Source organism: Podarcis vaucheri (genome assembly GCF_965113315.1).
Source record: "Podarcis vaucheri genome assembly, chromosome: 6".
Taxonomy (NCBI): Eukaryota; Metazoa; Chordata; class Lepidosauria; order Squamata; family Lacertidae; genus Podarcis; species Podarcis vaucheri.
Window position 1 is genome coordinate 78,123,514 of NC_138764.1, and position 27,765 is coordinate 78,151,278.

Here is a 27,765-nt window from a genome sequence, read left to right on the forward strand (position 1 = left end):
TTTCAGTAGCATATCCGAGATCTGTCCCACAGATCAGAGGAGATCATTTCCCCCTGAAACACTGATTTAATTCAAAACCCGACCGTTTTAAACTTTGAATGATCTGTTATACTGAGCATGACATCCCAGGACTCGTGAAGGAGGCTTGGGATACGTTGTTTTCTGATCCAGTGCTTTGAATAAGAATAAGAACAAAAAAGACTGTCTGCCATGAAATGCCTGCTAATATTATGTGAGTTTGCAAAAAAAATATATTCTGACTCAGATGTTTGGCCTAATCATCCTTCAAGTCAAGTGAAAGGGGCAGAAGCAGCCACTGTGTGTATGAAAATCAAATAATTGCAGTAGCCCTTTTCAGGTGAAGTGCTCACACAATCTGTCAATACATTATTAGGAAGTGGAGCTGTGCCAATTAGGCCCCTCCCCTGACATTCAATGGTTCCCTCCGTTGAAAAAAATAAATGTGTCTCAGCACAATAGAAGCTGTTGGGTCTATTTGGTGCCTTGTGTCCTAATGGTTTCTTAATATTTTCCCAGGACATTTGCATCTTTTAGGGCAAGGCTTACTGTTCCCCTTTCAGGGTATCAATGTTACTGACAGGGCAGGTTTTTATGCAATGCCACATTGTTTAATAAATCATGGATATGTTAGCATGTAAAATAGAGCAGCATGGGCCGACTTATAAATAATTAAATATTCATTTGCATAAAGATGAAGAGCATATTAAATACCAGAGGAAACGGAACGAGATAGGACTGTATGTCCTGATGAAAGCAGGGAAAGAGGGAGGTCATCACATACACAGACAGCTGCAGAGAGGCACACAATCTCAGGTTGGAGTGGTGGTAAAATTCACTGCAAGTTTCAAAGGCCTGCTCCTGCACACATTTACCAATTTCATTTTTTAATAGAACAGCTTATTTTAAGAGAGTTGTTGCTTTCATAACCAGGGATGAAGGCATTCTTGAGAAATAATTGTAATGCAGTAGTGACAAAAGAAGACACAACTGGAAGAATTCCTTTCTTAAGGCCTAAGACAAGGGTGGGGAACCTGTAGCTCTCCAGATGTTAGACTGTCATCCCTGACTATTAGGCACAATGGCTGGGACTACTGGAGCTTGGAGTCCAATAGTATCTGGAGGGATACAGGCTTCTGTCCCTGCTGCAGACATAGTGGCCACTTCCTTTGATCACACCGTGCCTTGACCAGCTTCCCTAGCACTGTTGTTTCCCACCCTCACTCTCCACACATACTGTTCCTCTTGAATTTAAGCAGCGGATGAAGGTAACCTTCTCTCGGATTGGTCTCTTTTTGCCTAAACCCCTTTCTCCGCTGCCCTTTTAATCAGGTCACCTTCCTTTGAGCTTTTTTAAAACCCCAGTCCACTTCTGATTAGTCTGTACCTTTTGTTTTGCTCTGTGACCTCTTCCTAATCCCCAATTTACATTTAGCTTGGTGTATTTATAATCCCAACCAAACTGCCTTCCCTTACATAAGCTGGACTGCCTGTTGTTTATAAGTTTGTTTTTTGAGCAGTCGACTTGGCAAGGCTGAGGACCTAAGGACGAGGATGAACCAGGATTCTCAGACAAGGCTTCTGGGAGGTCATCAGCACAGCAGGAGCATTCAGCCTCTGAAGCAAAATCTGAGGTTGAATAGGACCTGAGCCTACATGAGCAACAGCACCTTAAACAGCAGGTGGAATCCTACTCCATAAGAAAAAATTACAGGAGTCAATCAAAGACTCCTCAGGAGTCAATGTCTCCTCACAAGTAAAGTCCTTCTCATGAGGAGAGCTCTCATTGACAACAGCTGGTGGAATTCAGCTTGAACCTGGGTGTGGCTCCAGCAGCTGCAGCTCAAAAGCCTCAGTGCCAGGCTGGAAGAGCTACTGGAATAATGTTTTTCTACTAGCATTGTGCCTTGCACCTGACCTTTGTTGCCTAGAAGCAGAACTCAGGTTTTCCCTTGACTTGCCTGAGCCCTTCCTTGAATCTCTGCTTACCTGGACTGCTCATCAATTTGCTTCTTGCTTGAACCACTGTTTGCCTGAGAATGGACTTCATTCAGACTGGCCTTGGATATTGCTGCTGTCTGTGGTAGTTCTGCTGTCTGAAAGTTCCCCAGCAACTTGGGACCCAACCAGGACAGGACACGAGTTTGTGTAAAATGTCTTCCTCTAAACACAGCACAATTTCCCACCAAGGTCTGAAACCCCCACAGTTTGAAAAGAAAAAGAAAAAAAAGACTCCAGTTAGGCCTGTGCAGTTACCAAGCACACTTGAGCTCCAGGATTTAGAAATTTAGGACAGGTGAGGAAATTGGTTGTTTTTCAGTCATTGTGAAGTCATCCCATGGGAACAGCACACTGTGCCACTAATGGGAGATAACCTGTGTTAATGAGAGGCTTAATGAGGCAGTTTGCTGAGAGGTCAGCAGATTTGTCCATGACAACAGTGGAAAGAAATGTGGAAATGTACAATCACCCCAGAGATGCTGGTAATATCACCAGAGAGGCTTGAGTCTGAGGCTGCAAGTCTGAAGAATGGCCAAAAGCCAAATCTCTTAACAAAGAGAAACCTTGTGGGTTTACAAGGCCACCTTTGAGTGCTTGCCTCTTAATCCTTGCCTCTTAATGAACCTTCTGTTAGTCAGAAGGATTTACTATTGATAATTCATGTACACTTTTGACATTGTTTCTCATAACAGGTTTTCTGCATGCCACATTCCCTGCCTGAGTGGGACCATAATCCTGTTAGTGATATCACTGTCTGTTGCTATGGAAATGTACCTGGTGATACAAATTCAGCACAATAATGCCTTCTCTGCTTGATCAACAGTCAAGAAGACATATGCATGTGTATCTGTGAGTGACTGTAACTGTTGTATTATGTCTTTCACCAGAGTCGACAAAGGCACTGTCTTTAAGTACTTGGAGTCCTGGGCATGCATTAGGGACTAAGTAACTGTGAACGTAAAGGGTATTGAGAAACCTTTACATGATAAATACATTTATTTGTCTAGAGTCAATGTAAGCGGAAATGGAACATTGACTAAACAACATAAATGGTAGGGCTGTGCATGGGTCCCAAGATTCATCTTGTATCTATATTTCTGTTTTGGTCAGTTTTGGGGTTTGATTTTTTTACAATTTTCTGTGATCTCTTCAGTCTGTTTTCTTTGAGTGGCAAACCATCAGGGGATATATGCAATGAAGTTGATGCAGACCATGGAGTCACTTCTAGTTCTTGGATTCAGATGGCCCTATTCAATAGGGCCTATTGTGGACAGTGTAGTGCTCTGGAATCCCAGAGTTCGTGGTCCAAGGCTGTGGTACTGTATATCTGGACCAAGAAATGATCTGAAATGAAAGTGTGAGCTGGACCATAAAGAAGGCTGATCGCCGAATAATTGATGCTTTTGAATTATGGTGCTGGAGGAGACTCTTGAGAATCCCATGGACTGCCAGAAGATCAAACGTATCCATTCTTAAGGAAATCAGCCCTGAGTGATCACTGGAAGGACAGATCGTGAAGCTGAGGCTCCAATACTTTGGCCACCTCATGAGAAGAGAAGACTCCCTGGAAAAGATCCTGATGTTGGGAAAGATTGAGGGCACAAGAACAAGGGGACGACAGAGGACGAGATGGTTGGACAGTGTTCTCGAAGCTACCAGCATGAGTTTGACCAAACTGCGGGAGGCAGTGGAAGACAGAAGTGCCTGGCGTGCTCTGGTCTATGGGGTCACAAAGAGTCGGACATGATTAAACGACTGAAGAACAACAACATATACCAATAGCGCATAGGCCGAAACCATTGAACTAGTCTGGAGAAGGTGACAGATAGCACCTGTCTCAGATGATCTGCATGTAGTCTCCATATGTTCGATTACCTAGTCAGGCATTATAGAGTGAGCAGAAGGACATTCTGTTATAGTTGAAAACACATCAATATGCAAGTCTGCTTTCAGTCACAGAAATAAAGACAGGCAAGACTGAATGCAGCAGCCTACTGTCTAGCCTAGGCTACAAGCAGGCATACATTCTCTGTGATCAGATGATGGTAGAAGCCCGACTCCCTTATGTTACAACTTCACTGGAGCCTGATTGCTGGAATGCGGGTCACTAACCGATTTCTGAGTGGTAACATGTTTTCTTCCCCTGAATATACTGACGTTTTTCATTTCCTAAAGTAAAAAAGTTGCATTTTGAAGGAGCAGAGCAATAATTCTGGTTACACTTCTTATTACAGCTTGTTGACTGAAGCTACGAAAGGGGGGAAGGGGAATGAAATTGGTACATGACAGGCAGCTATTCCCTTCCATAATGCATTTAGGTTCAGACTGCATTTTGAACTTTGATGTGAAGGCTTTGGAATTAAAAAGCTGCCCCTGGAGAAATGCAGAATGGTCTGCAAATATGACATATTCCTGTCATCCTCCCCTCTCCCCAAACTAAGCATTGCTAAGTTTAGCTGCAACACTCCCAACAGGAATTGCTCAGCAAAATCCCAGGGCACTACTTTGAACATTTCAGGGGATGTGCTGTCTTGCACTATCAAAGGCTCATCCTTGCTGAATATGCCTTTGATCATAGCTGGGAGAAAGATTTGCAACCATGTGAAACTTGACTCATTTGGGGTTTCATTAAACACTTTGACCATTTTCACTAAAGCCTTTGCTAAAGTTCGCAAACTATTTCAGTTGCACCTTTGATGGGTTTCTGGCACAGAGTTTTGCGAGAAATTCATAGATTTGCCGGGAAGCTAATGGGAAATGTATCAGAGTTCTAGGCCCATCTGACTGCGCAAAACTCACCATATGCTATAGAGAGATTTAAGAGTGCAGAAGTTATTTTGAAAGATCTCCCAAAAGAGAATAAGCCAGTGGTCCATCCAGTCCAATTTTGTCAGCTGCAGTTCTTGGGCCTATACCTGCTTTTGCTTTAAGGGAATGGAAGATATAAATATTTTAATGCCTTAGAAGCAAGAAGCTGGTTAGGGATGCAGCAGGACCTTTGGATTGCAAGCAAGGAAGATGTGCTAAAGAAGGAAAAGGAGGTTTAGAGAAGCTGAATGTATTCTTCGTGGCTGTTTTTGTTGTGGAGGATGGGGTGATAAAAAAAAAAATCAGTCCTCTTGTCAGATGGGGAACATCCCCCCACTCACCCACTTAAGGATATTCTACCATTCTCAGCAGAGTTTATTTTCTTTCAGCAAAGTAAGATGCTCATGTAGATGTCAAACAAAGCTTTAAAAATAAAGAAAACTGTAGCACAGTAACATACTGTCTGAGAGAAACTAAAACAACATGATGAGGCAAGAATGAGAGTTGGCCTCTCTAACTGAACTTAACTGAACTCCCGAAGGGAGGGGCCGATTCCAGAGCACAACACAAACTCCCTGCCCACCAGATGGCAGACATTCTATTAATCAAAATAATAATAATAATAATAATAATAATAATAATAATAATAATAATAATAATAATTGTCCAGTAGCACCTTATAGACCAACTAAATTTGTTCTGGTATAAGCATTCTTAAGAAGTGTGCATGCACATAAAAGCTTATACCAGAACAAACTTAGTCTATAAGGGGCTACTGGACTATTTATTATTTATTTATTATTTCAACTGTGTCAGACCAACACTGCTACCTACCTGAACCTACTAATCAAATTAGGCCCCAGTGTTTTTCTTACAGTTTTCACAGCAGAAGACACAGAGAAAATAATTGTGCCTGAAAACTGTAGAGCCAAGGCAAATGATGGTGGCAAGAGATGACATTCTAGGCCTTATTGATAAATGAATTTATTTATTTTTTAATCCCTGGGCCAAGATGATAACCACCTGAGAGTTTTTAAAGAACACACGTATGAAATTACTGATCTTCTAATGAAGCTATGTAACTTATCCCACAGCAATTAAAGCGGCCAGCAGGGGTGCAGGAACTCACTGCATGGTGGTCCCAACATGTGGCCTGTTCCACTTCACAGTGGAGGTGAGAGGTGGGAAACAAGCTGTCCTAGGAATAATAGGATTGCAGCCGCAAATACCAGGTATTCAAGCTCTGAGGAAATTGCTTTAATGCTGCTGATTTATTTCTCTTTTGATTGCTGTTTCTTTTACTCTGTTTTACAATCTTGTTGTAAGCGAGCTTGGAAATGTTTTATGTTGAATGGTCAAGATACAATTTAATAATAATATTTATGAATTAGCCTTAGAATTGGCCCAAAACTAATGATGTGTCATTAGCAAGCATGTGGACGAAACCCTAAAAAGCTGAAGTACAGCATTATTACTGATGGGCTAAAGAACATATTCAGGAAGATACTAGGGCATAAACTGGAAAGGTTATTGCTGAGTTACCTCACAAACGGTGTTGTCTGCCAAGCTTCCATTGTCTGGAATTGGGCAACTGTTTGTCAACACCTCTTCCACTGAGTAAATTAAAAAGAAACTGATTGATCATTTCTCTTTATACCTAGTTCTATTCATGAAAGACTTGTTTTGTTTCTTCCTCATCCCCACAACATGTTGTTCAGTATAAAAAAAGAATCACTTCTCAAAAGCATATCCTTCTTAATCAATGTTCACCTAGTCTTACAAAGAAAGATGAGTAAATCTGACTGACCTCTTCCTTATGCTATTCATGTTATAAGAAAAGATGGAGTCAGAGTTTGCATTCCAACTGCTTTTATATGAGAAATATGAATAATTAAATTACTCATGTATAAACAAAGCAAACCCTCAGGCACTCCCTCAGACATCAGTGCTTCAAGCATTTCCCACACTTCTCAGTTTAAGTATTTAAACCTAAGCTAGAGGAATTTATTGAAGATGTTTTCAGATGCTGTTGTGGCACCATTGAGGTCCATGGTTTTTTTATTATTCCCATCCACTTTAGTGGGCACAAAATTGCACTTCTTGCTGCTTCCTGATTGAGCAACTGTTCACTAGGGAAGGACTTGACCATACATACCCTCAGTGAAGCACTCTGCTCTTTGTGAGAGCTAAATGAAGCTATAATTTCAGACTGACAATATGGCTTGGGAAAGCCCAGCATGAAGTAGGTATCTTTCATTAAACCAAGAAAGCATTTCCTAGGTGTGAGAGAAAACAATGTTTTGTGCTCTGAGCACCAAAACCCATCCCTCATGGAAATAAAGACACAGTGGAGACAGAATTTAGTTTAAATATTAATGGGCAAATTTTGGCCACAACTTTATTGAATACACAAATGGGACTGGTATTGACTTAGGCAATGGTATCAAAACTACAACTGGCTCCTGCCCCACCCTGCAGAAAGCCTGTAAGGGTAAACAACCAGCAGGGGGATCTCCGTCAGTGTATATTGACTGGTGCTCACCCCTGGGGTTCCCAGGGGTCCTGGCATGGCCCTAGCCCCTCTCTGGGCTATGGACGAGATCCAGACCCCCGGATTCCTTTAACAGAATACCCTATTCATTGGAGGGGCAGCTGATGGCTGCACCTCCCCTCCCCACATTCCCCTAAACCAATGCCTAACCACCAAACCTTACAAAGTTGTGACGATTGCTAAGAGGTAGGCAAAAACTAAGTGGCCACAGCCAATCTGCCACATTGGGGAAAATTCCTACCTGGCCCCCATTCCAAAACAGGCGACCAACTGAAGTCCAATGCAAGGCCAAACACCACCTAATTAATGGGTGGGTGGGCAGGTGTTTAGCAGCGCAAAGCAAAAGGAGGTCCCTACATCACGCTGCCAACCCCCAACCTTTGCCATGATGCTAAAGGCCAGTGGCATAACTGTGGCACCGCTGGCTTGGAGCAGGGCAAGCCCTGCCCACAAGCCGGTTGGGGAAGAGTTTCAGGGGCCGAGCACAACATGGACCCTCTGTTAGGAGGATCCAACTTATGAAACATGGCAAAAACTTTTTTATACAGTGGGGAAGTGCTTCTTTGTAGGCTACAACTTGGTACAAGATCTAGGAATTTTTTGGGATCTGTACCAGTTGGCTCTGTACATGGAACCAGTGGCTAACTTGGAGCCTCCTGGCTTTCAGCATCCTACCCAACAAACTAAATTTCACTTCTAGAACCTCACAACTATATTTTTCCTTGCCTTTGGTGCCAGCATGGACCACAACCACCGACTCCTCCCTGGCACCATCTACCAGGCTGTCTAGGTGATGGGCAACATCTGCAGCCTTTGCACCTGACAGGCAAATCACCCTGTGGTCTGTACACCCATCACACACTCAACTCCCTATGTTCCTAATGATCAAATAACCCACTACCAGTATTTTCACACACCCCAGAGAAGTATACTCAACATGGGAGGGGTGTTACCATCTCCCAAGGAATAGGTCCTTCTAAAGGACCATTTCCCTCTTCCTCAGAGTGATGCCTTCTTTCCCCAAGATCCTCATTCTCTATGACAGTGGGGGAGCTATGAACCTGGGAGTGGGACACAGCTCTAACGTCCCTGAAGGCTTTGTCCACCAACCTATCTGCACCTCTCAGGTTTTCCAGGTTAGCCACCTTGGCCTCAAGGAAAGAAACTTGTGTCTAGACAGCCAGGAATTCACTGTGCCAAGTGCATACCTACACTTCTATCCAACGGGCAGGCAGTGCAAAACACTGGAAAGCCCCCCCCCCACCCTACTGAGTTGCATTATTATTAGGTTTTGTTTATGTCAAGGAATGCAGGGGTAACTAACATGCTTCCTAACTTGCTTGGCTGTTCAGCTTCATACAATCTATAGTTTGGAGAAAGGGTTGTAGCTCAGAGGTAGAACACTGCTTTGCATACAAATGATTTCAGATTCAACCCCCAGCATCTCCAGGTAGGACTGGAGACCCATATCTGATATGCTGGAGAGTGCAAGAAGTTGCTGGCCAAGAGGACCCTAGTTCCCCTAGTGAGTCCAGCTCAGGAAATGCTATTTGAGATTCCAGCGGCTCTGGATTCCAGTGGCTCCCAGCTGTCAGGTTCAGGCTTGCCATGAGGACTTGAGTCCAGTGCCTTCATAAGAAGGCATCCTCCCTCATCTGTCCAAGTCCTGGCTATTTTTCAAGGTCAAAGTCTTGAAAGCCCACAGCAGAAGCCGAGGTGGATATAGTTATGTGGCCCTCTGGCTAATGGGAAGAATATTGTCTAGAGACATGAATAATGAACATGGCCATGGTGAGGCTAAACTACTTGTGTACTATTGAAAGCTGGCATAGCAAGAACAAAAAATATATATCATTGGGTGGTGATGATGGAGAAAGAGGTACATAGCATTATGGCTTACTTAGTTTAACATTTAACTTTAAAGTATTGATAGAATTCTGCATTCTGTTTTTTATTGTGACCTTGGCTCATCTCTCTATTAGCTTTCACACAAAATGAGGGAGCAACTCATATTTCATTCCCTTGTGTAGTAAAAGGAGCATGGCCTTGTTAAAAAATGTAAGATGGATGAGGTGTGCAAAAACAGAAAACAACTGCGAGGGGAAGTAATATTCAAATGCAAAGCTGCCTTTTTCTCTAAGTTTGAGAATGTTTCTACTATGGCAGTGGAAGAATTTCTCTTGCGACATTTATCTTCATTGCTCCATCCATTTTTGCCTCTGGCTCCATCAACCACTGGTATGTGACCCTTGAAAGTTTGCCCAGAAGAGAATGCAGCTCTTGGGATGAAAAAAAAGGTCCCCAGCCCTGACACACATGAAATCCTTTTGCCTTAGTCTTAGCCTCCAACCCCAGTGAATGGAAGCTAATGGAATCCAGGCGAGTTGTTTCTGAGAGGCAGGTAGAGGGCAGGACCACCCTCAGGTAGGAAGAAAGGGGCAGCAGAGTGCAAAGGATCTTGGTTTCTTTTCTTTTTTAAAAAAAAGTGCTTTGGCATCAAGACAAGCTTTTCTCTTGAGGCTAACAGCAGCTTTTGGGGCGAGGGAAGGGAATTTAAATTGGACCATGTTTTGTGTAGGCCACCTCCTTCCTGCAACCCTAATTCTCAGGTTGTTGTTTTTTTTAAGAATCAAAAAAACTTAAGTAATATATTTGATATCATGTGTAATTTGGCTGATAGTCTCTGGTCAATAATTGAATCAGTGGTGGTTCCAAGTTTCAGGAAGCCCAGAGCCGAGCATCCTTGTGGAGTTCCATGACAATGGCAGGCTTAACAGTTGGCAGCAGTGCTCACCCAGTATTTCTGGGCCTACAACATTTGCTCACCAGTGCAACCACTACTAATTTCCCTAGTAATTTCAGCATCTCAAAGACATACCGTGGGTGCTGTGTTGTGGGGAAATTGACATGACACTAGCAAGTCTGCCTGCTAGTACCAGGAGCTCCAGGATCGGCGTTTCTGCCCAGTTTCTACCTGCCACCACCATGAAAGAGCTCAGGCATCAGTGGCATGGTGGCCTTGCTGCTGCACTGACAGGAGAGCAGTTAGACCTGTTGGTTCTATGTTAATTGCCCCACAGTTCAGTTCCTGCGGTGTATACATTGCATATAGTAAATTCAGCTGCCCAGACCTGATGCTTCTGTCAGCACCAGGCCCAAGAAAATTTGAAAATAAGGAAAGTAAAGTAGTCTCCAGAGGCTCAGTATCAGCCGCATGGAGCCCTGGCGCTCTCCGAGCTATGCCATGTGCTAGTGCCAGGCCTGAGTTGAAATGAAGATGTGATTTGTAAGGTAAGCCAGAGTTCCAATAAAAACGGAGATTGCATTAATTTCATATAATGGGACAATTGTCATTCCTGTGGAGAAAGTTCTGGGGGGATCTAAATCACCCCATTACACTTTTGTTCAAATTACTCATTTAAGTTCAAGATTTTTAATATATATATATATCTGGGAATGGATGTAAATTAAGCAGAAGCATTTTTTAAAAATAATAAAAAAGCAGCCAAACTACAGAAAAGAATTGAAATATTGAGGCACAGTCAACACAACACAAACCATGTTTTAAACAAAGATGCTTAAAAGCTATCACTCACAAATCATTATCGGGGAGGAATGGAGAATCATTGCCTACAATGAAAAAAATGTGAAAAACAGAAAAACAAATGCAAGATACTCAAAGCGATAATCTAGTGATGCATTGTATTAAGGACATTATTTGACTTGAAAATCAACTACATGCACATTATCCAAATGAATTAATTGCCTTAACTCATCTGGGGAGCATTTTTTAACATCTGAGGCTTTGTCAGAATTGCTGGTAAATAATGCCATAATAGCACACTTAACTAGATTTTGTGTGTTACTGCAAGCTTGCATGTCATTCCCATATAATTAGACTTAGGAAGTAGGAGAAAGAAATAATAATCAAAAAATTATCCATAATAACAGGAAACAAACTCTGTGTGAGTTCCCAGTTGCTCTCATTCTCCTATAATTGGTATTGATGGAGGTGGGTAACTGCTTCAAGGCTCGCAAAAAAAAAAAAAAAATACTTACATGGTAGCCAGTACAAATCTGAATAATTTCCTCAATATTTCTCATCTGTTTTCTCTCAAAGGAATTTAAGCAAGAGATGTGGCTGGCTTTTCCACATAATCTGGCCAGATATAAAGTATGCCATAACTTAATTTCTAAAAAGTGAAATTAAATGCTGGTTTCTGTGCAGACCCAAAGGTTTTGCAATCTAAATGAGGCAAGCTAAGCAGGGATGGGATGGAGATAGAAGTAGTACTTAGGGACTGGCTGGTGAATAGGGAGCCAGAATGATGTAGTGGTTAGAGTGTTGGACCAGGACTTGGGAGGACAGGGTTCAAATCCCTGCTCAGCCATGAAACTCAATGGGGGACCTTGGGCCAGTCACAGTCTCTTCGCTTAGCCTATCTCAGAGTTGTTGTGGGAGGAGCAGCTCCGACTGCTTGTTTCTTGCTTCCCTCACCACCACCACCACCTCAGTGAAAAAGAAAAGTTTTAGACAGTGCCAGCATAGCAGGGATGCAATTTCCCTTTGCTACGTGCCAAATGAAACAACGGATGAGGCAAGAGGGATGGAAGAGATGAGAGGCAGCCAGGAAACTGAGGTTTTGTCGGCAGAGCAAAATGATGTTCTGTATTAAGGAATTCTCAGAGGTCACTAAGGTCTGAGAAGTGCAATTGAAAATTCTACACAAGTTGTATATCAACCCAGGCCCAAGGAAGACATTTGTCCAAAAGATGAGACCTCTGAGTGCTAAGCCAATAGTTGAAAAAGGCAACTTGGGTCCTTTGGTGATGGTGAACCCATCAGCTGATTAATCTCTTTGGGGATGTGTTCTCATCTTTATGGTCAGATTGCCTCAAACCATTGTTCCTTTCGGCCCTGTGCAGCTTCCAGTAGAGGCCCCTCTAATTTAGCTTCTGTTGCAAGGAAACGCTTCAGAAACATTTATTTCTAGCTGGTATGTTTATTTTTATTGACTGGATCAACGGCCATGCTGCCCGCTTTTGCTTTCGCATCCTTTTCGCTTCCTCTACTTCTGAGATGGTTGGCAATCTTCTCTTCCCCCTCCCTAAATATCTCTTGAAGCTTTGAACTAAAATGAAGCATTGGATTGTATAGTGCAGCCATGCTAAAAAGGCAATTTTTGAGCATATTGGTTGTTAAAACAAAGACAACCTCTTTGTCTCAGTTTGGTGGGATTTTGTTGAATACATTAAAAAAGAAAATTTACATTTGTCTCTTCCACACTTCTCAAGAAATTTGGGATAAGTAGCATCTAACTGACTGGGGAAGGGAGAATACTTGATGTAACATAGAGCCTTTTATTCTTAGTATTCATTGTTTCAGTGATGGGTTTATGCTAGTACTGTGCACCACACCTAGCATTCTCTCATTTCTTATGAAGGTACAGACATTTAGCTGTCTGTATCTTATTGCAAATATCTGGATAAGTAGCTTTATCATTTATCCTTGTGAATGCAGCATCCGATGCCAGCCTTGGGATGTGTTGGATTCTTTTGTGTTTCCTTCATGAAGTTTTGTTTTGTTATTGGGGCTATATGGATAAAATTCAATAAAAAATACTTTCTCCCCCCAAATTGTAAAGAGTAGGATTCTGGTTTTTTGTTTCTTTTGTTTTTGTAAAGTGCATTACAGTTTATTGTTGCTGTTGTAAAAGATGTTAGATATTGCAATGGATTATGCTATTATGCTATTTTTTATCATACTTTGAGCAGTGTTCCTTTCTCTTTCACGCTATTATATGATTGGTGAAGACCTTTGGCTAACCAGTTAAGCTTTGTGAATTGTGATCAATTTTATCCAGTTGTTTTGTGGTGCAGAATGAAAAGGAAGCTCTAATATGGATGCCTGGATGTTGCCCTTCTTGGCTTAATATTACCAATGGGGTGGGGTGGCAGACAGTACATAGAACAACCCTTAAGAATCAGGATAAGCCTCTTAGCATTGATTGAAAGCCTTGTGATTAGGCATAAAAGCAGCCTCTGCAATCTCCTAGAGATGAATTTGAAGAGATTATTATGAAATAATGAGGAGGAAGATGGGAACTCAGGTGCCTTTTTGTACTGTGTGGGAGCTGCTTATTCATTAGCTAGTCCCATGCAGTTGGGAGAACATTAAATGACCCAGTGACATGGTGTGAGCAACAGAATCCACCCCATGTTATGAAGCTGGTTCGTTTAAATGTTCTTTTGGAGCTTTTTAATTGATACTCCACTCACATATGGTTGGAAGGATCTTCAAAGAACACCTTGGGTCCGGAGCTGAATCCAGATGTCTTATGTTGAAGTTCCAATACAAATTATATTCCCTTCTAGAGATGCACAAGCATCTTTTGTTCAGCCCCCAAAAGGGTTGAGCTTTTGTAAATGCCCCTATTCAAACCCTTGTGATGTCCCCAGTCTCCTTCACTCTAGTCCTCTAAGCACTTGCAGACCCTCCAAGTGTCCCTATTTAGAGAAGCCATCCCATTTTCTCATTTGATCCTGGAATGTTCCACTTTTCCTTAGGACATCCCTATTTTCATTGGAGAAATGTTGGAGGGTATGGAGTTATCTGAGCCGCAAGCTGTCTGAAGGCAGTCCTGTATAGGGAAGGGTTTTTTGTTTTGTTTTTTACTGTTTACTGTTTTATTATGTTTTTATATATGTTGGTAGCTGCCCAGAGTGGCTCAGGCAACCCAGTAAGATGTGTGTGCTATAAATAGTAACATTAACTTTATGGAATGGGATGTCCCTAGTTTCATCGGAGAAATGTTGGCCACCATTAATGCCTCCTTTGTATTCAGCTCCTGACTGAGGTTGCCTCAGATAATCCTGTTAAAAGATACAGGATTATCTGGTATTCTGAGGCCTCTTTGCACAATTCTACCATGCTATTGTTAATGTATAAGGATTTGTGCATGCAGAGAAAAAAGGAAAAGAAAGAGTTAAGTTAGGTGTGCTGGTTAATTTTGGGGGGTGTTTGTCCTGCACCTGCATGTGAGAGTGAGTCAGCACAATCTCAAGTATAAATATACTTGTATTTGAAGTAAGTTTTCTCTTGGCTCGTGCCCTTGGCCAGAGCCTACTCTGTGTTGGGACACTGCTGGTAAGACTGTTTATTACAACTGTATGTAACACGGGTGGTGCTGTGGGTTAAACCACAGAGCTTAGGGCTTGACAATCAGAGGGTTGGCTGTTCGAATCCCTACGACAGGGTGAGCTCCCATTGCTCAGTCCCAGCTCCTGCCAACCTAGCAGTTTGAAAGCACGTCAAAGTGCAAGTAGATAAATAGGTTCCACTCCGGCGGGAAGGTAAACGGCATTTCCATGCAATGCTCTGGTTTGCCAGAAGTGGCTTAGTCATGCTGGCCACATGACCCACCAGCTCCCTCGGCCAATAAAGCGAGATGAACGCCGCAACCCCAGAGTCATTGGTGGCTGGACCTAATGGTCAGGGGTTCCTTTACCTTTACCTTTTATGTAACCCATAAGCTGTGGAACTGCATTATACTGTCAGTAAAGGGACTTACCCCACCTAGAACTGTCTGGTGTTTTTCTGTTCCATTGGCACACTCCACTGGCATGTTGAATGGGCACTCTGCACACACCCCAACAGATATTACACACACACACACACACACACACACACTGCAGGACTAGGCCTGAGAAGTACCTTAGCGTGAGGCATACTCACTATCTGTGTATGCCTACTCCTCAGAGTCCTCTTCAGTCAACAAAGCAAGAAGAGGTGCAGTTTCCATGCAGCAAGGCCAGTCATTCAGGCAGCAAATGCTGGAGCGTATAACCTCTCCCACCCCACCCCATCTAACCCGCCATTTCTCCTGAGACCCTCTAACGACTGCTGCCACCAGGTGTGGTGGATTATGTGATTCCATCACCAGCATTGAGTAGCCCTCCAGGAGAGCTATTCTGGGTGGTGATAGGTGACATCTGACTGGAAGGAGCATTTTTTCTGGTAACATCCGTAGCCTGTTGTGACAATATTGCAAGCCACTTCATGGATATAAAATTGTTCAGATTTCCACGGCGTTAGATGCCACTGGTAGGGATCAGTGTGGAGGAGGTGTTCAGAGCACTGTCTTTTCCTGTTGTCTTTGATGACGGTCAGTGGTTTTGGCCTGCTAATGTGGAAAAGCTGCTTGAAAGGTCAATCACTTGTCCTCTTGACTCTTGCCCATTACGGCTCATAAGAGCAACCCAAAGGGGATTGTCTGAGTGGCTCCAAGAAGTGGTGAATGCCTCATTGCAGGAGGAGAGGGTACCATCAACCCTTGTAAGAGATAATGATGATGCACCCTTTCCTCAAGAGAACCTCCCTGGACCTGGATGGCTTTAATAACTATCGTCCAGTTGCTAATAGTGGAGGAACTCTAGAGGATACGTTAACCTCTTCAGATCATATGGTTCTGCCAGCCAGGTCAGCTAGAATACATATTGGCCAAAGCACTTTTCTGGAAGAATACCTTGTCTTTACTGTAGAACTGGGAGCTTTGGAAGTGTACTGAAAAGATTTGCTTTTGCGGGCTGCCAATCTGCCATGAACCTCTTGTCAGTGGCTTGTGTTTTAAAATGAAAATGTCATCTTGACAGATTAATTGAGCTGTATTCTCTATGTGTAAGGAAATTTAAGAAGAAAACAGTTATTCTTCCAATAGGTATTTCCCCCTGCATCTCAAATTCAAAAGGATTACATTTCTTTGTGCATGAAATGTAACATTTTAATGTAGAGGAATGCCTCCAAGGCTGAGAGGAGTCATATCTAGGACTCTTTTGGAGAGAAAGGGACATGTATATTTGTCAGTTTTAGTAACAATACATAGAACTAGAGCTCACAAAATATCTCCCAACCAACACAAGACGAAAAAATGAGATCTGGTGTAATTTAGTTTCAATTAGTGCACTGAAGCTTCTTCAAGAATGGATGATATATACTTTTGACGTTACTCTCAGACTATTAAGCACAGCACTGGGAAATTATTATGTAAATGAGAATTATCTTATTGGCTTTAGTGTCATTCTTTCTCCTTTTTCCTTCCAGGTAATTGGTGGGGTTGATGTGCGAACCAAACAAATGAAGGCAGGGTAAGTAATGTAATGTTGGTGGTATGCGCTTCCTTTAGACTGTGCTGGCTAAAATATTTGTGCATGTCACTTTAATTGAATCCCCTCTTAATTGGTTTAAATTGTATTCTGGGTGTTGTTCTATTTTTACTGCAGAGCCTCAAGCTCTGATAAAGCACGTGCTTGCAAAATATATCATAAATGCATATTTAGAAAGTAGGTCTTGACCACACACATAGTCTTTTTCTCCTGAATTCTCTCTCACACACACATGCATACACCGTCCCCTGCTGCAAAATATATGAGAGGAGCATTTCCTAGAATTGGAAATGGATAATGAAACACAAGCCATCTTCAAAGCAGTAGAATTAGGTTAAAGTAAGCATGTGAGAAGGGATGCGGGTGGTGCTGTAGGTTAAACCACAGAGCCTAGGATTTGCCGATGAGGTCGCGGTTCGAATCCCCATGACGGGGTGAGCTCCCACTGCTCGATCCCTGCTCCTGCCAACCTAGCAGTTTGAAAGCATGTCAAAGTGCAAGTAGATAAATAGGTACCACTCCAGTGGGAAGGTAAACAGCATTTCTGAAGCGGCTTAGTCATGCTGGCCACATGACCTGGAAGCTGTCTGCGGACAAACGCCGGCTCCCTTGGCCAATAAAGCGAGATGAGCGCCACAACCCCAGAGTCGGTCACGACTGGACCTAATGGTCAGGGGTCCCTTTACCTTTAAGCATGTGAGAAGGGACAATGGGAATGAATGTGCCAGCTCTGTCCCCCTCCATCACCATTCCAGACACCTTCAGACTTGTGAAAGATGACTGCCTGTAGCAGAGAGCCTTTTGTATCTATGGCGGTTCCCCATGCATTTTTGAGTAGTTGTGGGCTGTAGCTCAATGGCAGAGTATCTGCTTTGAAAGCAATGTGTACCAGGTTCAACCCTTGGCCTCTCCAGTAGGGATGGAAAGATCTGTCAATTTTGGTTCTCTCGGGTTCTAATTTTTCTAAGCTTTAATCCAGTTCTCCACATTTCTACAGCAAATTTGCATTAAAAAGAAATCCTAATGAAAATTCAGCAGCATTCTAGTGTGAATTTCTCCTAATAAAACAGCAGATAGCAGAGAAGCATATTCAGGTGTTACACACTGTATCCTTAAATATTAATACAAAACAATGGTATAAATAGAAACAAGCACACTTGTGAGTCTAATAAGCAAGAAGGAATAATTCATAACCAGCTGGAGCAAGAAGTGTTTCCCAAACTGAAGGAAATGCTAAATGAAACAGTTATAGTTAAAAAGCCAAATATGTGCGCGGAACCAGCATGCACATGTGTTTTGATTAGCTCCCAAATGGGCACGTAACAATTTTTAAAAGGCTCCTGTTTTGAAAAAGCTGTAGTGCAGGCAACTCCCCTCTTACACAGAGGCTACTTTCTGGGAGCTCGTGTGCATAAATAAAATTACATAAAGTGGGGAGCACCCTCTAAACACCCTTTAAACACCCTCCCTGCCACTCTCTCTTCAATCCATCCCAAAAATACTGTATCCACAACAAGAATTGAAGCTCTGGGGCCAGCAGGGGGCTGGAGGACGCATGGGCAAATGGCTGCTGCTGCTGCTGCTGCTGTGGTATCCCACATGTCAGCTGTTAGGTGGGGAGGCTGAGCAGCCCAAACAAAGCCCTACTGTGCCTTGAGTCTCTTCAGGGCTTCCTCTGCCCTCATTTACATGCTTTTGGGGTCCAGCGAAGGGTCTCATCACTCTCCAACTCTCTCCCATCATTTCCAGGTTTGAACTGAATTGTTTAATTATTTCCTGGTGCTGTGCATATATACAGTTGTGTGTGAGTAGAACACACGTATGTGTGTGGGGGCACCTGTTTCTTCACAACACTTTTAATGGCTCCTATTTTTTAAATGTTGTAAAAAAAAGTTATATATGCCTTGCCTTTATTCATAAAGGGAGGGCAGCTCCTGGCTTCGGGGTGGTTTGGATAAGCTGCTCTCACTGTGTCCTGCCACCAGCGTCTGCCCTTGCCAGGGGTAGCTTGTGCCCATTGGGACTGGTTTGACACTAGAGCTGAGACAATTTATTATTGGTTTTTTTATTTAAAAAAAATAGGATGCTTTTCAAATTGAATGTTTGCCAAAGTGGTTTATAAGTTAGGTTGTGTCAATAAAGGGAAGGCGTGTGCATACGTAGTTAGTTCCTGGGTCATAGAATCATAGAATCATAGAATCATAGAGTTGGAAGAGACCACAAGGGCCATCGAGTCCAACCCCCTGCCAAGCAGGAAACACCATCAGAGCACTCCTGACATATGGTTGTCAAGCCTCTGCTTAAAGACCTCCAAAGTAGGAGACTCCACCACACTCCTTGGCAGCAAATTCCACTGTCGAACAGCTCTTACTGTCAGGAAGTTCTTCCGAATGTTTAGGTGGAATCTTCTTTCTTGTAGTTTGGATCCATTGCTCCGTGTCCGCTTCTCTGGAGCAGCAGAAAACAACCTTTCTCCCTCCTCTATGTGACATCCTTTTATATATTTGAACATGGCTATCATATCACCCCTTAACCTCCTCTTCTCCAGGCTAAACATGCCCAGCTCCCTTAGCCGTTCCTCATAAGGCATCGTTTCCAGGCCTTTGACCATTTTGGTTGCCCTCCTCTGGACACGTTCCAGTTTGTCAGTGTCCTTCTTGAATTGTGGTGCCCAGAACTGGACACTGTACTCCAGGTGTGGTCTGACCAGAGCAGAATACAGTGGCACTATTACTTCCCTTGATCTAGATGCTATACTCCTATTGATGCAGCCCAGAATTGCATTGGCTTTTTTAGCTGCCGCGTCACACTATTGGCTCATGTCAAGTTTGTGGTCAACCAAGACTCCTAGATCCTTTTCACATGTACTGCTCTCAAGCCAGGTGTCACCCATCTTGTATTTGTGCCTCTCATTTTTTTTGCCCAAGTGCAATACTTTACATTTCTCCCTGTTAAAATTCATCTTGTCAATGGGTCAATGGGAAGTATTTGAAAAGGGAGTTTCTTTTAGAGGTGAGTTGGAGGAGGAAGGCATTGTGAGCCAATGTGGAAGCCAAGGAGTATGCAGTTTGCCTTTGAGTTTACCTGAAGTGCTTGGAGGCTGTTTCTAAGAAAGGCAGCCCTGTTGGGCAGCTACATAAAAGGTTAGCATCACCAGAACCATTTGGGCAGACACTTTGTGTGGAATAAGCCACAGACAGCAAAATGGGTGTTTTAATTTTAACAACGTATATAAAAAAAGGGAATAAATGGTGGTGGAAAGTGAATTTTCTTTCATCTCTATAAATGGGGTCACACGCACACATAGACACACACAAACAAACAAACAAACAAACAAACACAGAGGCCTGTTCTGAAAGTTACTTCTTCAGAGTCCACCTGTTTCCTAGGACCTTCCATAATGGTGGTTTTAAAGAAAAAGAGGCTATTAGTATGGCCATGTGGCCTACTTTAGGGAGACAGTTCTCTATTTGAAGGATTATCCAGTTTCTAGATAAGGGAGAAAAGGAGAGGCCGTGAAATTGCCCATCAAGAGTTAGCACTCGGACAACAGATTGGATGATCATCTCCAAATACACCACTTTCAGGCAGTCTAAGTTTTCCAGTTCTCCTAATTCACGTGGTCCATTTGACACCCCTTATGTTTTCACATTTCTTCCTGAATGTGATCCTGCCCTCTCTTCTTTCAAATCCTCCCTCCAAATCCACCATCTGTGAAGGTTTTAGCCTAATGGTTACTGCAAAATGAAACCTAGGTAATTCAGGTACCGTATACTGCTGCCTTCCAAAGCTTGCAAGGAAGAGTACACTATAAGTTCTTTACTCGGTTTCTAGAAATTGAAACTCCAAATCCTCTAATACTGAGAAATTCTCAGTTTTCCGAAGCCAAGTACTAAGTGCATTTGAAAAAGCCTTGCCGGTTCTAGAGATATCTCAAGTAATTATAAAATCATCAGAAGCGTAGAATAAAGACTTATACGCTTAGGTGCTGCTGAGCGGAGCGATTCCAGGTCTCCTTTAATATGCAACACCCTGCCTCCTCCGTCAAGCCCAATTTCAGGTGTAACAGGTCTATTTGCTCACTCTTCCAGAGCAAGCTGACTTCATACACTGGATACAGAAGGAATACTCTTTCCCCTTGAGCAGTTTTATGCACTTTGTGGCTATTTGAAAGGACTTAGCTATATGCTTGCTACATGTTATTTTGAAGCTGCTGGAAGATCAAGGATGTTATGTGAATCCAGAGAGAAAATTAGATTCTGAGTTCTAGGCATCTGCTTTGTACAATAATTCAGAGCAGCCTTGTGTGCTTTCTGCATTTTCTTAAAAAATAAACCATTAATGTCTCATTCTTTAAAAAAGAAAGAAAGAAAGAAAAGAAATCCACAGACTATTATGCAATTAAGTATTCATAAACATTATTGATTTCACTGGGACATAAGTGTGCATAATAGTGTTCTTGAGAGCAGAAAATGTTTTTGGCAGTCAACTTTCCAAAAGAATAAGAGGAAAGGGTGGGTTCATTATTTCACTCTTGGTGATTGAGCCACCATGGGGCCCAGAAGGCAACAAGAAATGGGGAACCAGATCTTCAGTAGAGGCAGTGCAGCCGTTCATACCCGGAACAAATTGGCAATGAAGAAGGACTGAATCCTCTCAATAAACTTCCCAAATCATGCCACCTTAATCTTTGGAAATCCCCTGTGACTTTCTCTGCCTTCTGAAGTTAGGCAGGTGGTGACAAGAGAGAGGACCTTTTCGTGGTCCTGTCTGGATAGGACTTTGGTCCAGTATACCTGAAGGAGCATCTCCACCCCCATTGTTCTGCCCGGACACTGAAGTCCAGCGCCGAGGGCCTTCTGGCGCTTCCCTTGCAGCGAGAAGCCAAGTTACAGGGAATCAGGCAGAGGGCCTTCTCGGTAGTAGCACCCGCCCTGTGGAACGCCCTCCCACCAGATGTCAAAGAGAAGAACAACTACCAGACTCTTAGAAGACATCTGAAGGCAGTCCTATTTAGGGGAGCTTTTAATACCATTGTATTTTAATATTTTGTTGGAAGCCACCCAGAATGGCTGGGGAAACCCAGCCAGATGGGTGGGGTATAAATATATGATGATGATGATGATGATGATGATGATGTCAGAATATGACTTTCAGGGTCCCATTCAACAAAATGAGCAAAAGTGCCTCCAAATATAGCAGCCCTTCAAACCATAACGTGGTTTGACGTGCTTTTGAACTGCTAGGTTGGCAGGAGCAGGGACTGAGCCACGGGAGCTCACCCCGTCGCGGGGATTTGAACCATGACCTTCCGATCAGCAAGTCCGAGGCTCTGTGATTTAACCCACAGCCCCACTGTTTAACCCAAGGTACCACTGTATTAAAAAACTCCTTGTCCACCACTAAAGTATGTCTGGGGGCCTGGTAGAGGGTGTTAAGTGGTGGCACTGTCACCACAGCCAAAGCAGCAACAGCAGCAGCAGAGAAAGCATATGGGGCTTGAGTGTATGTTTGGAGGATGGCACCAGCCCTGGCCATAGCAGCTGCACTTCAAGATCACTGTGCTTTAGCACTCTCTGTTATGGTTTGAAGGGCTGCTATATTTGGAGGCACTTCTGCTCATTTTGTTGAATGGGACCCTGAAAGTCATATTCTGACATCATCATCAGTTTGAAAGCACGTCAAAGTGCAAGTAGATAAATAGGTACCGCTCCGGCGGGAAGGTAAACGGCATTTCCGTGTGCTGCTCTGATTCGCCATACTGGCCACATGACCTGGAAGCTGCACGCCGGCTCCCTCAGCCAATAAAGCGACCCCAGAGTCGGCCACGACTGGACCTAACAGTCAGGGGTCCCTTTACCCTTTACCTTACCTTGGGTTAAGTACTTAATTTGTTCCAGAGGTCCATTCTTAACCTGAAACTGTTCTTAACCTGAAGCACCACTTTAGCTAATGGGGCCTCCTGCTGCCGCTGCATCGCCGGAGCACGATTTCTGTTCTCATCCTGAAGCAAAGTTCTTAACCCAAGGTACTATTTCTGAGTTAGCGGAGTCTGTAACCTGAAGTGTATGTAACCTGAAGCATATGTAACCTGAGGTACCACTGTATTTTGAATGAGAACTAAGCTTGGTTTACATCTCTGGTGACACTTTCTGCAGCTGTGCTGTTCTTTCACACATGCAAGTCACCACTTCATGACTGACGTGCATGAAATTATTAACTTGCTCTCATCTTTATTGAAGTGCTAACACTGAAAATTTCTTTTCCTCTCCATCTGAAACCGCAATAGCTAGTGATTGAGATAACAGACAACTGTTTTATTAATTTTCTCTCAAAGGCTTTATGAAGGCTAGAAAAGTGTGTATCATTCATATACACAGAGAGAGACACACACATACATGTGTGTGTGTGTGTGTGTGTGTGTGTGTGTGTGTGTGTGTGTGTGTTGAGCAAAGTAGAAAGTCCTGCAGGGTCATGGATAATTAGGGTTTTCATTATACTGGCAAGAAGCTGGCAATTTTTATATCTTACTCTTTTATGGTATAATATAAGCTAATATACTCTTAATAAAAGAGAGCTCAGAGGAAGGCCATGTCCTATCCATTTGAACTGCAAGTAATAATATTCATTTCCAATGCAGACAAAAATGAGGAGCCAAACAATTTATCTTTTCCTTCCTTTTCTTTCCCTCCTCCTCTCGACAGTGATTTGTTGAATCGCGAAGATGCCATTATTCTGCGCATTGCTCTTTCTATTGTTGTTGCTGCCGCTTTTATTTTACACTTTATTATCATGGTGCTTTTTGGGGATGAAAATATTCCAACTTCAATAAATTACCCGAGGTGTTTCTTATTTTCTCACCGTTCCCTTGTAGATTGGCTACTTGCGTTTCTGCAAAAATTCAAAGCTCCGCCGCAATATGTCTTTCATTAGGAAGAGGTTGTGTGGGTGTCTGTTGTTCTAATAGTCATACAACTTTGCCGCACCTCTGCAGCGGAGGACGTTGTGCATTAGGTGTGGTGGGGGCAGGGAGCCAGAAGACGTTGCTGCCAGTATCTCCAGGGGAGCCACTCAGCAAATCTGGCAGGCTCTGGGGAGCAAGGGGTGCACCCAACTCCAGCAGCCCCCTTCTGTCCCACACTGCTTCAAAATGACCCACCCACATTCCCACAGTTAACAGCATTTTGCAGAGGACTAGTGCTGTTCACTGTTCCTCACGGCCAGAAAAGGAATTTTACCCACCATCAAATTGGCCTGGGTTTTCTTGCAGGGGGAGGTTGCCATCCTCACATCAAGCTATTGCTTCCCTGTCCGTCATTGTCAGGTGCTGTTGCGGTTGCTCAAGAGTAACCAGGCAGGACTCCGACCTGTCTTTTACAGGCTTTATTTTGGTGCAAACTATTTAGAGTGAAGGGACGTGGGTGGCGCTGTGGGTTAAACCACAGAGCCTAGGACTTGCCAATCAGAAGGTTGGCGGTTCGAATCCCTGTGACGGGGTGGGCTCCCGTTGCTCAGTCCCTGCTCCTGCCAACCTAGCAGTTCCAAAGCATGTCAAAGTGCAAGTAGATAAATAGGTACCGCTTGGGTGGGAAGGTAAATGGCATTTCCGTGCGCTGCTCTGGCTTGCCAGAAGTGGCTTAGTCATGCTGGCCACATGACCTGGCTGTACGCCAGCTCCCTTGGCCAATAAAGCGAGATGAGCACCGCAACCCCAGAGTAGGTCATGACTGGACCTAATAGTCAGGGGTCCCTTTACCTTTACCTATTTAGAGTGAAGAGCGTCATAAGTCATGTCTGGCTCAATCGCTAGCAGAATCCGGGAGTGGTCTGTTTTTGTACCTCCACCAACATAAAAGTTTCGTCACCCCCAGCCTTTTCTACCCCTCCCTGTGCCTCAAACTACTGTGCATGATGGGCGTTGGCAGGGACATGCTTCCCTCCTCTCCGGCTTGCTCAGGCGCGGTGTTAAGGCTGTTTCTAGCATCCTCTGGTCCTTGCACCTCTTCCCCACTGGAGGTGGGGCTTTCCTCCTCACCGGAAGAGGAACTGCTTCGCAAGATTTTCAGAGGCTCCCTGTAACACAACTGCCCCACTACCTCTCGCCTCTGAGCCAATGGCAGTTCCCTGACAGTCATGCTCTCAGTTGTCACAACTTGGCAGGGGAGGGCATTGGGTAGAATCCATAGACTGTGATAATCTATGGGCTGATGTGGAAAACCTTGGCCCTAGATAAGGGCTGGAGGTGGGGAAGGCGAGATGGCATGCTCCCAAGTTGCTAAGTGCCTCACCACTCCAGTTCAAACTGAGGTACAAATATCTCCTGCCATGATGCACTGCCTACAGGCAGACAGTGAAGAGCATCTAATCAGCAGACAGTCTAGTGGACAGAAGCTTGCGCTGGGTCACCCCAAACCCCAGCATAATCAATAAAGTTGCTGCCATTTTTCACCCGCTTGCTGTGTCTTGTTGTTCATGGCTCCCATGTGCCTGTCATGCAATCGCCATTGTAGCACGCTGCCTCTGACCCCCTTGCTCACCAGGGCAAAAACTGAGAGGACAGCAGTTTTGGACATTTCTTCCCAAGCATGCTCACGAGCCCCATTTGACAACACAGGCTGGCGTGTGGGAAAGGGGAAACTGTTTTCCTTTGGCAGCTTGAGATCTTAATTGCCACACACATGGTTAGAGGAAGTTACTTCCATTTACCTGGGAGGAAAGGGGAGGCAGGATTAGAAACTGCTTACTCATTAGAAAAAAATGTCACCGTTCTAACCCCCTCCCCCATGGTTTTTCCGTCTAATGTTCTTCTGGTTGAGCAAGCAAGTTCGTAAAGTCAGTTTTAATTAAAGTGCGTAAATCTGGCTGCAGCTGTGCACCTAATGAGGGGGCTAAAGGGTCACTGACAAATGTTTGCATAAGCTCTCACCCTTCTTTCCACGAGAAAGTGGTGCTCATCTCGAATCCTTCTCATGGTTAATGGATGTTGCTCTTTTCAGCACCAAGCCGCCTTTGTTGTTGATTTGCTTGTTTGTATGAAAGCTCATTAAGAAACAAAAATTAAAGCATGGGCAGGGAGGGTTATTCTCGATTTGCAATGAACACAAGCACTAAAACACCCCTTACAAGTGGTGCAGATGGAAAGTGTTAAGACTCAGCCACCCTTGGCTTCCCCTTGCCCCATGCTTTCTAGGTGCAGGTCATAGAATTCTAGAGTTAGAAGGAACCCTTAGGGTCATCTAGCCCACCCTCTGCAATGCAGGAATATGCAGCTGTCCCTTACGGGGATCAAACTGACAACCTTGGCATTATCAGCACCACGCTCTAACTCATGGGTAGGCAAACTAAGGTCCGGGGCCGGATCTGGCCCAATTGCCTTCTAAATCTGGCCTGCAGACAGTCTGGGAATCAGCGTGTTTTTATATGAGTAGAATGTGTGCTTTTGTTTAAAATGCATCTCTGGGTTATGTGTGGGGCATAGGAATTCATTCCCCCCCCAAAAAAAAAAATAGTCCGGCCCCCCACAAGGTCTGAGGGACAGTGGACCGGCCCCCTGCTGAAAAAGTTTGCTGGCCCCTGCTCTAACCTACTGAGCTTTCCAGGTCCTTTCTAAAGCTCCATGTCCGAACTCTTTTCCTCCCACTGCTTTCCCCAGGAAAACCTTCTCTTTAATGCTGAATTGGAACTCAAGTCCCATCAATTTAAGTTTTCCACAGATCACCTTTTGCTCCAATTCAGTTGTAGAGAGTGGAGAAAGTGCCAGGGGGGAGAAAGTTCTTGAACACAGAGCCCTAAAGCACAGACCTGTGCCTAGAGACATGGCACAAAAGGAAGTATGGCTCAGGCTTTGCTTTGCACACCATCTGTGAGTGCTTATATCACACCATCCTTCCTTAAACTTCACCATTTTCCTGTAGATCCACATATATTGCTCCCTCCAAACCAAAGGCTTGGCTAATGCTATCCAGGAGGCCAGACCTATGCTATGTTTAACTGGCATGGCTTCCTTCAAGGAATCCTGAGACTCATGGTTTGGTTAAAGGTACTAGTAATGTTCCAGAGAGCTCTAGTCCCCTCCTTTCGTAGAATTGCAAAGTAGGAAGGGACCCCAAGAGTCATGTAGCCTGACTCCCTGCAATGTTAGGGAAGTGAGAGAATCTCAGTTAAACCTGCTTGATTGACTGGGTGGATGGGAGTTGGAGTCCAAACTGATTAGCTGGAATCTACAAGGTTGGAGTGGGCTGCTGTAGTATGTATGGTCAATACATGATATGGATGCACAGGTAGGGAGATTGTGGTATGTCTGGGTAATCCTCCATTACATAGGTGATTTATAGTTGGTCAGTTTCATGTAGATAACAGAAAAATCAGAATTCATGGAAAGATAGGCACCTATCAATTTGAACTGTTGCCTTTATATATATTCATTGATAGGACCACCTTCTTCATACACTATCTGTGTTTATGTGCTTCTTTCCCTATCTCTATCTTTTTGGGGGAAAGGAAAGTAGAATGTGTGTATGGAGTTTCCCCAGTGCTTTCTCTAAGATGCTACAGCATATTCCAGTATTGTACCCCAATGTAAAAGTTCAATAAACTTTTAATAATGACAAGAAGAAGATTTAGAATTGGTTGACAAGTGTGTCTTGTTTGCAAGACAGACACCTACGTACACCACTGGGTATAGATTTGTTGTGCAGACTTAGCAATAGCACCTGCAGATCTCTTCTGGGAGATCCCAGCCAACCACTGGGAAATGGGAATCAGTCCTAAATGATGGCTTTGTAAATCACCCCCTTATGCCATAAGCCAAGGTCATCTTCTTCTTTGCTGTGTCCCGTGACATTTTTCTGTTCCCTTTTTATTAAAAAAGCCACTTCTGTTGGGCAATCATTTTTAGTCACTCCCTGGAGTGATTTTGCTGTTCAGGAAGTACAAATAACTGTAATGTGTACTTGAGTTGGGGGAAAAAACAAAATTTTCCCTTTGAGTTTGTTTTATTTTTATTTTCGTGGCAGATTTGCTGCTGTGTAATGTTTGGGAATGAATTCCTTGGCTTTGACATTGTTTTCTTCATTGTTATTCTTTCTGTACCTATAGAGAAGAAAATAAAAAATTCATTAAAAAGTGGCCATTGTGCCTCTGTTATGTGGCAAAGAATATAGACAAAGGAAGGAGAGACTGAAGTCACAAATAGTTTTTGGCTTAAAAAAACCCCAAAAAATTGT

The 27,765-nt window shown here is 43.5% G+C and overlaps 2 long non-coding RNA genes across 7 annotated transcripts in view; one reads left to right on the forward strand and one right to left on the reverse strand.

The window, feature by feature from the left end:
* LOC309534381 overlaps positions 1 to 5,410 on the reverse strand; it is a 43,259-nt gene extending 37,849 nt beyond the window's left edge. For 4 of the 5 annotated variants that reach the window (XR_014220656.1, XR_014220658.1, XR_014220659.1 and 1 more), the window contains exons 1-2: positions 5,169 to 5,410; positions 2,008 to 3,363 (exon numbers count right to left, since the gene is read on the reverse strand). This is a non-coding gene — a long non-coding RNA (uncharacterized lncRNA). The remainder of the gene's footprint in view (positions 1 to 2,007; positions 3,364 to 5,168) is intronic. The other variant, XR_014220657.1, reaches the window with a different exon arrangement.
* On the forward strand, positions 2,836 to 27,665 carry LOC309534406. 2 transcript variants are annotated; one of them, XR_014220687.1, is made up of 4 exons: positions 2,836 to 2,868; positions 5,922 to 6,059; positions 16,479 to 16,522; positions 27,638 to 27,665. It is a non-coding gene; the product is annotated as an uncharacterized lncRNA (long non-coding RNA). The 2 variants fall into 2 exon arrangements; XR_014220688.1 differs by lacking the exon at positions 2,836 to 2,868 and adding an exon at positions 3,373 to 4,144.
* The last annotated feature ends 100 nt before the right edge of the window (positions 27,666 to 27,765 follow it).